Source organism: Lissotriton vulgaris, chromosome 8, assembly GCF_964263255.1.
Source record: "Lissotriton vulgaris chromosome 8, aLisVul1.2, whole genome shotgun sequence".
Classification (NCBI taxonomy): Eukaryota; Metazoa; Chordata; class Amphibia; order Caudata; family Salamandridae; genus Lissotriton; species Lissotriton vulgaris.
In genome coordinates this window covers 776,158,308-776,173,361 of record NC_141696.1, presented here as the reverse complement: position 1 = coordinate 776,173,361, position 15,054 = coordinate 776,158,308, and positions in this window count along the sequence as shown.

The following is a 15,054-nucleotide window of genomic DNA, read 5'->3' as shown; positions in this document are numbered from 1 at the left end:
TGCTGGAAAGACCGGTGGCGGAGTGGCAGCTATCATCATTCGCTCTATCCACACCTTCTCGGAGATCACGATGGTTCCCATCCCTAAAACAGAACATCTGGCCCTACAATTCACCTCCCCTAAATCATCTTTTGTTTGTGTCATTGTCTATAGACCCCCTGATCCGATGCCTCTCTTCCCCAAACTTTTCAGTGACGCCATCGCTCAACTGACTATCAACCATGCCAATATTATCGTAATCGGTGATTTCAACTATTGGCCAGCGGACGTCCATGAAAGCCACTTATCAGTGGAATTCACTGAACTTCTTGAAAGCTTGAACCTTTCACAACATATTCACTCCCCCACCCATCTGAAAGGTCACACGCTAGACCAAGTCTGGACATCCAATCTCGACATCTCACCCCCCTCAGTTTTCCCATGCTCTTGGTCAGACCATCATTCCATCTCCTTTCACCTTCACCTCCACACATCGTGTCCTCTCACCCGCACTAAGAACAAGATGGCTCGCAACTGGAAAAGGGCTAATCTTCTTGACTTTCACACCTCACTGGCATCCTCGGCACCATTGCCGCTATCCTCAGTAGAGAATCAGGCTGAGAAACTCAATGAATGGCTGCGCCTGGCCAGCGATATAGCTGCCCCCCTGAAAACAATGAAAACAATGCGCCCCCATGATGCTCAACGCTGGTATACTGACCAACTTAAAGCAGACAAACTCGCCCTGCGGCAAACTGAGTGCCGCTGGCGTCGCCACTACGATCCTCAACTCAAACTCATATATACTGAGTCCTTAAAAACGTATAAAAAATCTATTTTGGAAGCCAAGACAGCTTACTTTTCACAAAAAATTCTGAACTCAAATAATAAAACAAAAGACATTTTCTCAATTGTAAATGAGCTCTCCCTCCCAGATCGAGTCACTCCCCAACCTTTGCCATCACAAGCATTATGCGACTCACTCAATTCCTATTTCACAGAAAAAATAATTACCATAAAACAGAACATCCCTACCCCTGCTTCTCCTACGCCTCCCCCTCTGCCTCCCTCCAACACCAGTACCTTGACTACATTCCCACCGATCTCTCTACAAGAATTCTCATCACTCCTTCACAAAGTAAGTTCGGGATCCCCTAATGACTGCTGCCCCCCGCAGGTCCTCAAAGGAGCCTTTCTTGCTTGCCCAGGCCCCCCGCTAGCACTACTTAACAACTCTCTTGCTACCGGAGTGGTCCCATCTTCTTTCAAGCAAGCGGCCGTTTTACCCATTTTGAAGAAACCTAATGCAGACCCTACCATACTCAGCAATTATAGACCCATTTCCCTCCTCCCCTACCTAGGCAAGATTCTGGAAACTTATGTGACCCGCTGTTTGAGCTCCTTCATAGAACAATCACTGTTTCTAGACCCTCAACAAGCTGGATTTAGACCCCTCCATTCCACCGAGGCGGTCATAGTGGCAGTCATGGACACCCTCAGGAAAGGTGCTGACAAGAACATCGCCCAAGCCCTTGTCCTATTGGATCTCTCTGCGGCAGTCGATCACACCATCTTGATCGACCGTGTCGCCAACGCCGGTATCCAAGGAGTGGCCCTTGACTGGCTTAAATCCTTCTTACACCAGCGCTCACAGTCCGTCCACCTTTCCACCTTCTCTGCGTCCTATTCTCCCCTTCACTGTGGTGTCCCACAAGGCTCGGCACTATCCCCTCTTCTTTTTAATTTATATCTCCAACCACTGCTTGTCACTCTCCGCAATTTCCCGGTCACAATTTACAATTATGCTGATGACCTGCAGTTAATTTTCCCTGTTGACTCCCTCCCCTCCTCTTGCTCCAACTTTCAGTCCACTATGCTAACCATAGCTGAGTGGATGTACCATAGTCACTTAAAACTAAACCCCACCAAAACTGAACTCATCTTGGTGGGTGGCCCCAATCATCCATGGAACGCTTCCTTTTGGCCAACATCTCTGGGGACGGCACCAACTCCTGTGAGCTCTGTCAAAAGCCTGGGGGTGACCATCTCCCAAGATCTCTCTATGAGACCTCACATCAATGCGGTAACTTCTGCCTGCTTCTTCCATCTCAGGCGTATTCGCAAGATTAATAGGTTTCTGAACAAAGAAGCCCTAACTCAAGTAGTCATTGCCCTCATCACCTCCAGGCTTGACTACGCCAACATCTTGTACGCAGGAATTCCCGCATGTCACCTTCATCGACTTCAGTTGGTGCAGAACCAAGCTGCCCGCTTGATCTTCTGCCAGCCCAGATACCAACACGTTACCCCCCTACTCCGCAGTTTACATTGGCTCCCTGTCTCAAAACGGTGTATTTTTAAACTGGCATGTACCACCTTTAAGGCCCTAGATGACGCAGCCCCTAAGTTCATTTCATCTGCCCTGTCCCGTCATATTCCTGCCAGAGCTTTGCGCTCTGCTTCTTTGAACCTCCTCGAGGTCCCCAGATTTAAAAGAAAAAGGCACGGAGGCCTGAGCTTCTCTGTTTTGGCTCCCTCTACTTGGAACTCCTTACCCCTAACTCTCCGTCTTTGTACTAAGTACGATAGCTTCCGTACTCTTCTAAAAACTCTGCTCTTTCAAGCTGCATACGATTAATCCCCCCCCCCTGGATCTCCGCTATCTTTATCAAGAGCGCCAAGAAACCGACGGTGATAGTGCGCTGTATAAATATTTTTAATAGAATAATAATAGAAACACCAAAGAACTGATTTCAAAAAACAAAGATACAACCAACAAAGTAAGTATATCCAAAGACTTTTCGAAAAGCTAAAATAAGTATAAGCTAAAACCTATAGCTAAACCTGTAGAAGCAACCCAAAAAAGTATAACTGAACTATTAACACAAATAAATGTGTTTTTTTCCCAGATAAAGATAAAACAGAAAATACAGACCACAACTACAAGAGTAAAGAACATCAAAATCGCAGACTAAACTTCTACCAAAGGTAAGCATGCACAATATAAATGATTATAATTACTACTTTAAATACTTATAACTATATTAAAATAACTATAACATATATTTCTTATAGATTAAAAAAGAACAAAATGACAGAAGGAGCAGAATTTGTTACCAGCCAAAAAGGGAAACTATTACTATGCTATATGGGTTACACTTATACCCAAAAGAAACAATTTGGGATGAAAGTGAATTGGAAATGTTGCAAATATTACTCGAACAAATGCTATGGAAGAGCAACAACTAGAGAAGCAACTGTCCTTTACACCAGGGAACACAACCACCCACCAAATGTAACAGAAATCGAAGTCAGAACAGCATTAGAAAACATAAAAGAAGCAAGTACAGGTTCCCAAAAACCAACAAGCCTAATCTTAAAAGAACAAATTCCCCAAATCCCTAAAACAGCCACTACCCAAATGCCTAATATAATTTCTCTCAAAAGAATAATATCACGTACCAAAAAAGAACTACCACTACCACTCCACCTCCTAAAACATATAGCGATATTATTTTGACTCCTGACCAAACTATAACTTTAAATAAAAGACCTTTTATTATTTACGACAATGAAAACAACGAGAAAAGACTAATAATCTTTGGTGCAGCCGTAAACCTAATAAAACTCCAACAATGCCAATATTGGATGATGGACGGTACTTTTAACATCTGTCCCAGACCTTTCTACCAATTTTACACAATACATGGCTTATATCAAAACTGTAATATACCTCAACTGTAATCACTGCTTCGAAATAAAACTAATTCCACATATATGGAATTATTAAACATTATCAAACAAAAAACAAATGACTATTCTCCTGAAAAAATAATACTGGATTTTGAACAAGCAATGCTCTCAAGTATATTAAAAATACACCCCAATACCTGTATCCAAGGCTGCTATTATCATTTTAATCAGTGTCTTTGGAGGTATTTACAAAAAACAACCCTAAGTATAGAATATGCAACAAGCTCATCTTTTGCATATCAAATAAAAAAACTGATAGCACTAGCTTACGTTCCTGAAACAGATGTGGCCGAACACTACAACCTTTTGATAGACAGCCTATTTTACAAACAAAATGAAGAAAAACTAAGTCCTCTCTTAGACTACTTTGAGGGTACTTGGATAGGTAGACTCCATAGATCTGGCCACAGGAGAAATCCAAAATTCTTAATACCCTGGTGGAACGTTTACAGAAGCACCTTAAATGGGGAATTAAAAACTAACAACGCCGTTGAAGGTTGGCACAATGCCTTCCTCCAATCAACAGGCAGAACTAAACCAACATTTGAAAAATGTATCCAATGCCTCCAGAAAGAACAAAGTTATCAGGAATTCAGAATAGAGCAATCCATTACTGAACTAACTCCAAAAACATCCAAACAAACAAAGCAAATGCACAAATACCTAGAGCAACAAGTAAAGCTGTACCCTAGCACAAGAGGCATAGAATACCTCAATATAATAGCCAAAACACTACTCTAAACTACTCTAAGCCACAACCAATTCCTTTTTAAAAATCTAAAATTACAATGCAATAACAATCATACATTTTATTTCGAAAATAATTAATGTATGCAATATATATTATATTCAAAAGTATATATACACATTAATAATCTTTGAAATAAATAAAACAAAACAATAATCATTATAACATTACCCACCCACAATAAGTACAATTTAAAACACTTACCAAACATATTCCAAATTCTGTAGAATCTATTTCCACCAAAACAATCCAGTTTGAAAATAAAGTTACCCAAAAAAAATGAAAAAATACAACTGTCCCAAAACAGATAAATCCATTCCACGAAGGTCGTTCGAAATACCATACAAAACCCGAAAAATGTAAAAATATAGAAGAAACGCTCCAGGAAAACCGAAAAATTTGAAGAAGTGTCTAAAAACGATTAGCTAATAAAATTAACAAACACTTCTTAAAAAAAAAAAACGCTTCCTTCCGACATCACGAACTCCTGCAAGAGAAATACATAAAACAAACATTCCCACCCACATAAAATAACACATAAAGTCCTACCAAAAGTAATACTAACATAATATTTCTATTATTAAATTTAAATATCGAAACACTAACTCTACACACAAGCGGATCTAACACTAAAAAGTATGTAAAATCAACATCCGCAAATACATCATATCATAATAGCTAATATAACAAACTTACTTCTAACAACACTAAATACTACCATACTTCTCTCAAAATTAATAAAAACACACTTAAAACATATAAAACAAACCTTACCTTCAGAGACGTGAAGTGTTTCCCAACCGCGAGCTGAACTTCTCCCAAATGACACAAAACAACCTAAAGCGGTTACAAAATAAAAGACCCAAAACTAAATAAAATGATAGAAATCACAAACTTATTATTTATTGTAAACAAATAATTACTTAATTAAATAAACAAATGAATACAATGAAAAAAATAGTTTTTTATAATTTGTATTAAAATACATAACAAAATGGTCAAATTTTGTAAAATTATAAAAATAAATATTATAAAATACATAATATTTATTATTATAATTTATAAAACTGGAAATGATGTTTAAAAATATTATAAAAATGTTTTACTAAATGTATATAAATAAAGCTGTAATATAATATTTTCTTCATTTCAAATGTTTGTTTAAAAATGTAATATTAATATTTTTTATATTAATATTAATAGAAACGTTTTATGTACAAACAACATGTATTTCAATATATATATTTATTGTAAATTTTTTGCAACAATTTTTTTTATTTACTTCTAACAATACTTATGTCTAATAAAAATGTTTTCTTTGAGAAAAACAATATTTCAAAAATATGTTGAAATATAAAATAAAAAATTACATATTTGTACAAATATATAAATAAATATGTTTGTAAAAAATAAAAATGTCATACCAATGTTTTATGTTATTGTTTGTGATGTTAATAAAAAAAAAAAATTCAGCAACACATAAACTGTATTGAATGTTTTAATTGACATAAATAATTTTGTATTCACATTTCATTCTACACTCATTTACTATTCCCACTCCAATGTACATTAATTTATGGTAGGTGCTGAACACTATTTACATATAAATTCATATTTACACTCCAGTCTACATTAATTATGGGTAGGTGCTATACACTAGTTACATATAATTTACTATTCCCACTCCAGTCTACATTATTTTGAGGTAGGTGCTGGACCCTAATTACATATAATTTACTATTCCCACTCCAGTCTACATTAATTTGTGGTAGGTGCTGTACACTAATTAAATATTATTGACTATTACCACTCCAGTCTACATTAATTTGGGATAGGTGCTGGACACTAATTAAATATAATTTACTATTCCCACTCCAGTCTACATTAATTTGGGGGAGGTGCTGGACACTAATTAAATATAATTTACTATTCCCACTCCAATCCACATTCATTTGGGGTAGGTGCTGAACACCAATTAAATATAATTTACTATTCCCACTCCAGTCTACATTAATTTGGGGTAGGTGCTGGACACTAATTAAATCTAATTTACTATTCCCACTCCAATCCACATTAATTTGGGGTAGGTGCTGGACACTAATTAAAGATAATTGACTATTCCCACTCCAGTCTACATAAATTTGGGGTAGGTGTTGGACACTAAAAAATATATAATTTACTATTCCCCCTCCAGTCTACATTAATTTGGGGTAGGTGCTGGACACTAGTTACATATAATTTACTATTCCCACTCCAGTCTACATTATTTTGAGGTAGGTGCTGGACACTAATTACATATAATTTACTATTCCCACTCCAGTCTACATTAATTTGGGGTAGGTGCTGGACACTAATTAAATATTATTGACTATTACCACTCCAGTCTACATTAATTTGGGGTAGATGCTGGACACTAATTACATCTAAATTACTATTCCCACTCCAGTCTACATCAATTTAGGGTAGGTGCTGGACACTAATTAAATATATTTTACTATTCCCACTCCAGTCTACATTAATTTGGGGTAGGTGCTGGACACTAATTAAATCTAATTTACTATTCCCACTCCAGTCTACATCAATTTGAGGTAGGTGATGAACACTAATTACATATAATTTACTATTCCCACTCCAATCCACATTATTTTGGGGTAGGTGCTGGACACTAATTAAATATAATTTACTATTCACACTCCAGTCTACATTAATTTGGGGTAGGTGCTGGACACTAATTAAAGATAATTTACTATTCCCACTCCAGTCTACATTATTTTGGGGTAGGTGTTGGACACTAATTAAATATAATTTACTATTCCCACTCCAGTCTACATTAATTTTGGGTAGGTGCTGGACACTAATTAAATATAATTTGCTATTCCCACTCCAGTCTACATTAATTTGGGGTAGGTGCTGGACACTAGTTACATATAATTTACTATTCCCACTCCAGTCTACATTATTTTGGGGTAGGTGCTGGACACTAATTAAATATAATTTTCTATTCCCACTCCAATGTATATTAATTTGCTGTATGTGATTAGAATATATGTTTTTTATTAAAACAAAAACAAACCTTAAACACTATACACACTACTACTGTATCCTAATATTTTTTAATAATATAATATATTTTAAATTTACATTATCAATTTTATAAAATGTATAACATTTATTTCGTTATAGATTGTTTACAAACTAACTCACTCCTTACACTCTATAAACAATGCAACTCTATCATATTTAATTTAAACTAAAAAATACATTTTAGAAATAATATTTCTAAACTTTTACAATGTTAAAATCTTTAAATCAAAAATAAAAAAATCCTTATTTAAAATAATTTATTTTTAAATTTTATAATTATTTCCAATTTATTTTTAAATTATAAAAATATTTACAAATTTGTTCTAAATTTTTTTGAATTTTTCAAAATATTATTAAATTTTTGCACACATTTAAAAATGTAATTTGAACATATTTTTTTTCTACATTTTTAATTTTAAAATTTACTTTGAATTAAATATAATATTTTTGACACTCCCCACCCTTATCCTCTATTAAACCAACATCCCACTCCTAAAATGATATAAATTGTTTTGTAAAAATATTTAAAATTTAAATATTAAAATTTAAATTTTTTTAAAATTATTAAATTTTATTTTTATACAATTTTTAAATTATAACATATACAATTTTAAAACACTCCCCACCCTTATCCCCTATAAACCCAACATCCCGCTCCTAAAATTATATATGATTTTTTTTAATAATATTAAACTTCTCAAAAATGAATATTTAATTTTTTGAAAATAATTTTTTATTTTTATCCAAATTTTTAATTTTATAATATATACTTTTTTAAAACACTCCCCACCCTTATCCCCTATAAACCCAACATCCCGCTCCTAAAATTATATATGAATTTTTTAAATATTATAAACAACATTTATTATATATTCACATTACTTTAGCAAATTTAGAATAAAATTAAAATCAATAAAACAAAAAACTACACTTATTACTAATATAAAATTATGATATTTTAACACTTTATCGATATTTTAACACATCGATATTTTGACTTCGATTTTTTTACTTACGATATTTAAACACACATACTAAATTCGATATTTTTGCTGTCGATAATTATACTTCCGATATTTTTTAACATCAATATTTTTACATCGATATTATGTCTAAGTATGGGCGGAAAATCCGTTACGCTCGCAGATTTTGCGGATTTTCGGTAAATTCGCAATCCGCGAGATTTGCGAATTTCCCGCAAAATCCGCAAATTCGCACGCAGCGGATTTTTTTTTTCTTGGTGATACAATTTTGCGGCGCGCGGCGTTTATCATCGTTTGCCGAGTTATTTTTCTTGATATTTTGCGAGTGCTGCGCCATTTGGATCTTGCTGCGGGATCCCGCGGGAATTTGGCAAGCGCGATTACGTAATCGCGGCTTGCCAACTAACGCGAGTACGCCGTGATCACGTATCGCGGTACTTCGCAATTGCGAGCTTTGAGATGCGGCGAGCAGCAACAATCTCACACACGCGAAAATATAAAATTTGCAATTCTGCACAAGAAATCCACCAGCAAGCAGCATAAACTTTCTTGAAATGATGATTTTTATCTGAATAACTCCTTAGGTTAACATTTGCCTGCACTTTTTTTGCGAGGAGTCCATTTTGGGGAGGGGGGGGTGGGAGGAAGGAAGTGCCCCACAGTCTTCAACTTCTTGTTCCTGTCCAGCAGGCTCCTCCCAGTGCTTTGTCCATCTCCTGGTCACTTTTCATTTGGATCTGGAGCTGGAAGGATTACTTTTTGTGGATGCTGCTGGATATTTGGATTTGAGGCCTTTTTGACTTTCTTTGGATCACTTTTGGATTAGAAATTTCACAGGTAAGTTTGTTTGGGGCATTACAGTTGCTGCAACTACAATTTTGGAATTTTCGATTTTTGGGCTGTTTTGGGGCCTTTTGCCCAGGGGTACTCAGTGGTGGGTGGACTGAGTCTTTCTGTGGGGTGTCTTGAACTTAAACATCATGGAGGGCATGGATGGAATGGGATTGTGCTGATTTTTCAGTGATTTTCGTTTGTTGGGGCTGTACTTGTGGCCTTTTCACCAGGGGTAATAAATAGTCTTTCTGTGGGGTGTCTTGAACTTAAACATCATGGAGGGCATGGATGGAATGGGATTGTGCTGATTTTTCAGTGTTTTTCGATTTTTGGGGGTGTTCATGGGGAGGGAGGCCATGTGGCTGGGGGCCATTTTGAGTGCTGCTACAGGCCCTGGCCATGTGCTGGGAGGCAAGTGGCCATTTTGAATGCAGGCATTGTTGTTAGGCCTGCAACCATTTTGCCTACTTTTCAAGCTTTATGCCCAGGGGTAGTGAGTCTTGCATGGGCCTAGTCTTTCTGTGGGGTGTCTTGAACTTAAACATCATGGAGGGCATGGATGGAATGGGATTGTGCTGATTTTTCAGTGATTTTCGTTTTTTGGGGCTGTACTTGTGGCCTTTTCACCAGGGGTATTGAGTCTAGCATGGGCCTAGTCTTTCTGTGGGGTGTCTTTAACTTAAACATCATGGAGGGCATGGATGGAAGGGGATTGTGCTGATTTTTCAGTGATTTTCGTTTTTTGGGGCTGTACTTGTGGCCTTTTCACCAGGGGTATTGAGTCTTGCATGGGCCTAGTCTTTCTGTGGGGTGTCTTGAACTTAACCACTTGGCTGCTAATGACAAGGGTAACTCGTCATGCCCCTCCCATTCATTTCAATGGAAATCTCATTAAATGAGCTGAATTCCCTTAGCAGCCAAGTGGTTAAACATCATGGAGGGCATGGATGGAATGGGATTGTGCTGATTTTTCAGTGTTTTTCGATTTTTGGGGGTGTTCATGGGGAGGGAGAGGCCATGTGGCTGGGGGCCATTTTGAGTGCTGCTACAGGCCCTGGCCATGTGCTGGGAGGCAAGTGGCCATTTTGAATGCAGGCATTGTTGTTGAGCCTGCAACCATTTTGCCTACTTTTCAACCTTTATGCCCAGGGGTAGTGAGTCTTGCATGGGCCTAGTCTTTCTGTGGGGTGTCTTGAACTTAAACATCATGGAGGGCATGGATGGAATGGGATTGTGCTGATTTTTCAGTGATTTTCGTTTTTTGGGGCTGTACTTGTGGCCTTTTCAACAGGGGTATTGAGTCTTGCATGGGCCTAGTCTTTCTGTGGGGTGTCTTGAACTTAAACATCATGGAGGGCATGGATGGAATGGGATTGTGCTGATTTTTCAGTGTTTTTCGATTTTTGGGGGTGTTCATGGGGAGGGAGAGGCCATGTGGCTCGGGGCCATTTTGAGTGCTGCTACAGGCCCTGGCCATGTGCTGGGAGGCAAGTGGCCATTTTGAATGCAGGCATTGTTGTTAGGCCTGCAACCATTTTGCCTACTTTTCAACCTTTATGCCCAGGGGTAGTGAGTCTTGCATGGGCCTAGTCTTTCTGTGGGGTGTCTTGAACTTAAACATCATGGAGGGCATGGATGGAATGGGATTGTGCTGATTTTTCAGTGATTTTCATTTGTTGGGGCTGTACTTGTGGCCTTTTCACCAGGGGTATTGAGTCTTGCATGGGCCTAGTCTTTCTGTGGGGTGTCTTGAACTTAAACATCATGGAGGGCATGGATGGAATGGGATTGTGCTGATTTTTCAGTGTTTTTCGATTTTTGGGGGTATTTATGGGGAGGGACAGGCCATGTGGCTGAGGGCCATTTTGAGTGCTGCTACAGGCCCTGGCCATGTGCTGGGAGGCAAGTGGCCATTTTGAATGCAGGCATTGTTGTTAGGCCTGCAACCATTTTGCCTACTTTTCAACCTTTATGCCCAGGGGTAGTGAGTCTTGCATGGGCCTAGTCTTTCTGTGGGGTGTCTTGAACTTAAACATCATGGAGGGCATGGATGGAATGGGATTGTGCTGATTTTTCAGTGATTTTCGTTTTTTGGGGCTGTACTTGTGGCCTTTTCACCAGGGGTATTGAGTCTTGCATGGGCCTAGTCTTTCTGTGGGGTGTCTTGAACTTAAACATCATGGAGGGCATGGATGGAATGGGATTGTGCTGATTTTTCAGTGTTTTTCGATTTTTGGGGGTATTCATGGGGAGGGACAGGCCATGTGGCTGGGGGCCATTTTGAGTGCTGCTACAGGCCCTGGCCATGTGCTGGGAGGCAAGTGGCCATTTTGAATGCAGGCATTGTTGTTAGGCCTGCAACCATTTTGCCTACTTTTCAACCTTTATGCCCAGGGGTAGTGAGTCTTGCATGGGCCTAGTCTTTCTGTGGGGTGTCTTGAATTTAAACATCATGGAGGGCATGGATGGAATGGGATTGTGCTGATTTTTCAGTGATTTTCGTTTTTTGGGGCTGTACTTGTGGCCTTTTCACCAGGGGTAGTGAGTCTTGCATGGGCCTAGTCTTTCTGTGGGGTGTCTTGAATTTAAACATCATGGAGGGCATGGATGGAATGGGATTGTGCTGATTTTTCAGTGATTTTCGTTTTTGGGGGCTGTACTTGTGGCCTTTTCACCAGGGGTATTGAGTTTAGCATGGGCCTAGTCTTTCTGTGGGGTGTCTTGAACTTAAACATCATGGAGGGCATGGATGGAATGGGATTGTGCTGATTTTTCAGTGATTTTCGTTTTTTGGGGGTGTTCATGGGGAGGGACAGGCCATGTGGCTGGGGGCCATTTTGAGTGCTGCTACAGGCCCTGGCCATGTGCTGGGAGGCAAGTGGCCATTTTGAATGCAGGCATTGTTGTTAGGCCTGCAACCATTTTTTGCCTACTTTTCAACCTTAATGCCCAGGGGTAGTGAGTCTTGCATGGGCCTAGTCTTTCTGTGGGGTGTCTTGAATTTAAACATCATGGAGGGCATGGATGGAATGGGATTGTGCAGATTTTTCAGTGATTTTCGTTTTTTGGGGCTGTACTTGTGGCCTTTTCACCAGGGGTATTGAGTCTTGCATGGGCCTAGTCTTTCTGCGGGGTGTCTCGAACTTAAACATCATGGAGGGCATGGATGGAATGGGATTGTGCTGATTTTTCAGTGATTTTCGTTTTTGGGGGCTGTACTTGTGGCCTTTTCACCAGGCGTATTGAGTCTTGCATGGGCCTAGTCTTTCTGTGGGGTGTCTTGAACTTAAACATCATGGAGGGCATGGATGGAATGGGATTGTGCTGATTTTTCTGTTTTTTTTCCGATTTTTTTGGGGTGTATAACTGAACTGATGTTCCTCTGTCTTCCATTGCTTTTAGGTGCACAAGACTCAAGAGAACCACCAGTGCCAGGAAGAAGTCCTGCAGCGGTGTGTGTGTGCAGCATAACGTCACGCGACGTCACGTCTGGCCTCAGACAACTCTGCAATTCGTGCAACTGCGGCCTGCTGTCTGACCTGCTCTGAAGAAGATGGCCCCAAAAAAAGGTCTCCGTAGCTCCTCTAGCAAGAAAGTTGCTAGTAAGGAGCAGAAGAAGCAAGTTACCAAGGAGGCTGGTGTGCCGGCCGCCGCATTTTTTGGGAGCAAAAAAAAAAGTATGCCTGCAGCAGCAGCAGGATCTGCTGGGGACCAAGCTGGGAGCAGCACCCCCGCTCCATTGGGTTCAGTGCCTCCACCACCACGCCAACTTAAGTCAAAGCCCTTGAGTGCTTCAGAGGCAGTCAGTGTACTTCTCCAATCACCATCGACCAGTGATGTTGGCTCATCGCAAGAAAGTAGCAGCAATGTCCCTGAATCAACACAGGTTGTTGTAAGTCATCTGACAAGTGTTGAACAACCACAGCCGCAACAACAACACCATGTGCAAGTACAAGCCCAAATACATGTGGAAGGAGAGGCAGCGCAAGGAGATGCGCAAGCAGAGGTGCATGGAGGGTCACAAGTGCCCACAATAGTTGTTCCTCCCGACGTAGGGCTACATCAGGAAATCGACAATCAAGGCGAGGTATCATTTGAGGAAGCCACTCCTCCTGATGATCATTCATTGTCTTCCACACCCCTAGCAAGGAAGAGATCAAAGGTGAGGTCTACATCTTCTTCAAGCACACCTCCTTCTGATGATCGGGATGAAGATTGGGAACCACCAAGGCTGTCTGAGAGTGAGGCACACCATGATCTGACAAAGATACCTAAGCGTAAAAGGAAGGTCGTCGAAAAACTCATAGCTATGGAGTGTGATGAGGCTCAACAAGAAGTGACGCATACTGCTGCTGATGAAGCCCTTCACGACGATGATCCAGTCATCATAATGGTCACTGCAGCCCCAGCGGGCATGCAGCAAAGAACATTTTGACCCTATCCCGAGAAGCTGCTGAGCGTGATGATGATGTCGACGAGGAGGCAATGGAAACACCACAATCATTGGAGTTAACTAGTACACCAGCACCTACCGCTTCCATATTTCTTCCTCGCCAGAAGGGACCTCCATCCACCTCGACCTCAATTAGTGGTGGTGAAAGTGCAAAACGTACTGAAGTTCGGCAATCCACATCCTCCACTTCATCTGGCATTAGCAGCAGGACCACCACCACCAGTATCGCCGCCTCCTCCGGCCCCCAAAGACATTTCAAGTCTCCAGTTTGGGACTTCTTTAGTGTTTGCCCAAAAAAGGAAAACGTAGCCATTTGTAGCATTTGTAAGCTTCGAGTTAGTCGTGGTAAGTTTGGTACCAACTATGGTACCGGAGGTCAGAGAGGTCATCTTAGGAGAGCGCACCCTGTCCAATGGTTTGCGCACCTAGAGGCGGTCAAGGAAGCCCGAATTGCACGTAATGAAAACGTTGATTTTTCATCTGATGATGACGAGGAGGAAGAAGACGATTCAAACACTTCACTTACACCCAGTACCCCTGTCAGCAGCACACCCCATGTGAGCCACACTAAGAGTGTGGGAGAGAGTGAGACATCAATGCGAAAAAGTTCATCAGCGAGCGTAACTGGGTCGAAGATATCATCATCATCCCGTAAATCCTTGGTCCAGGGCAACATTAAAAAGATGTTGTTTACAGAAGCGCAATATGAATGCAACCACCCACTGACGCGTCTGTATAACACTAAGCTGGCTAAAATGCTAGCTCTGGACCTTCTCCCTTTTTCTTTTGTAGAAGGGGTTGGTTTTCTAGAATTAGTGGCAGCGCTCTGCCCTAAGTGGAAGGTTCCTAGCCGGTTCTATTTTGCCTGAGTTACGGTTCCAGCACTACATGAAGATGTTCTGAAGGTGATTGGGGCAGCTTTGCAGAAGAGTGCTGTTCACACTATACATCTGACAACAGACATGTGGACCAGTGGCGCAGGCGCTGATTACATGTGCATCACTGCACACTGGGTCTCTTTTTCAGGGGCTAAAGCAAAGCTAAACGCAGGTGTTGACGCGGACATTGTTTTTAAAGCTGCTCGGAAACATGCAACACTAGCCATGTTTGGTTTGGAGAAACGTCACACAGCAGAAAACATTTTGGATGTCTTTAACACAAAGGTCCTTAACTGGCTGTCCCCAAAAAAACGCCAGGTTGGTTATGTTTCCACGGACAAT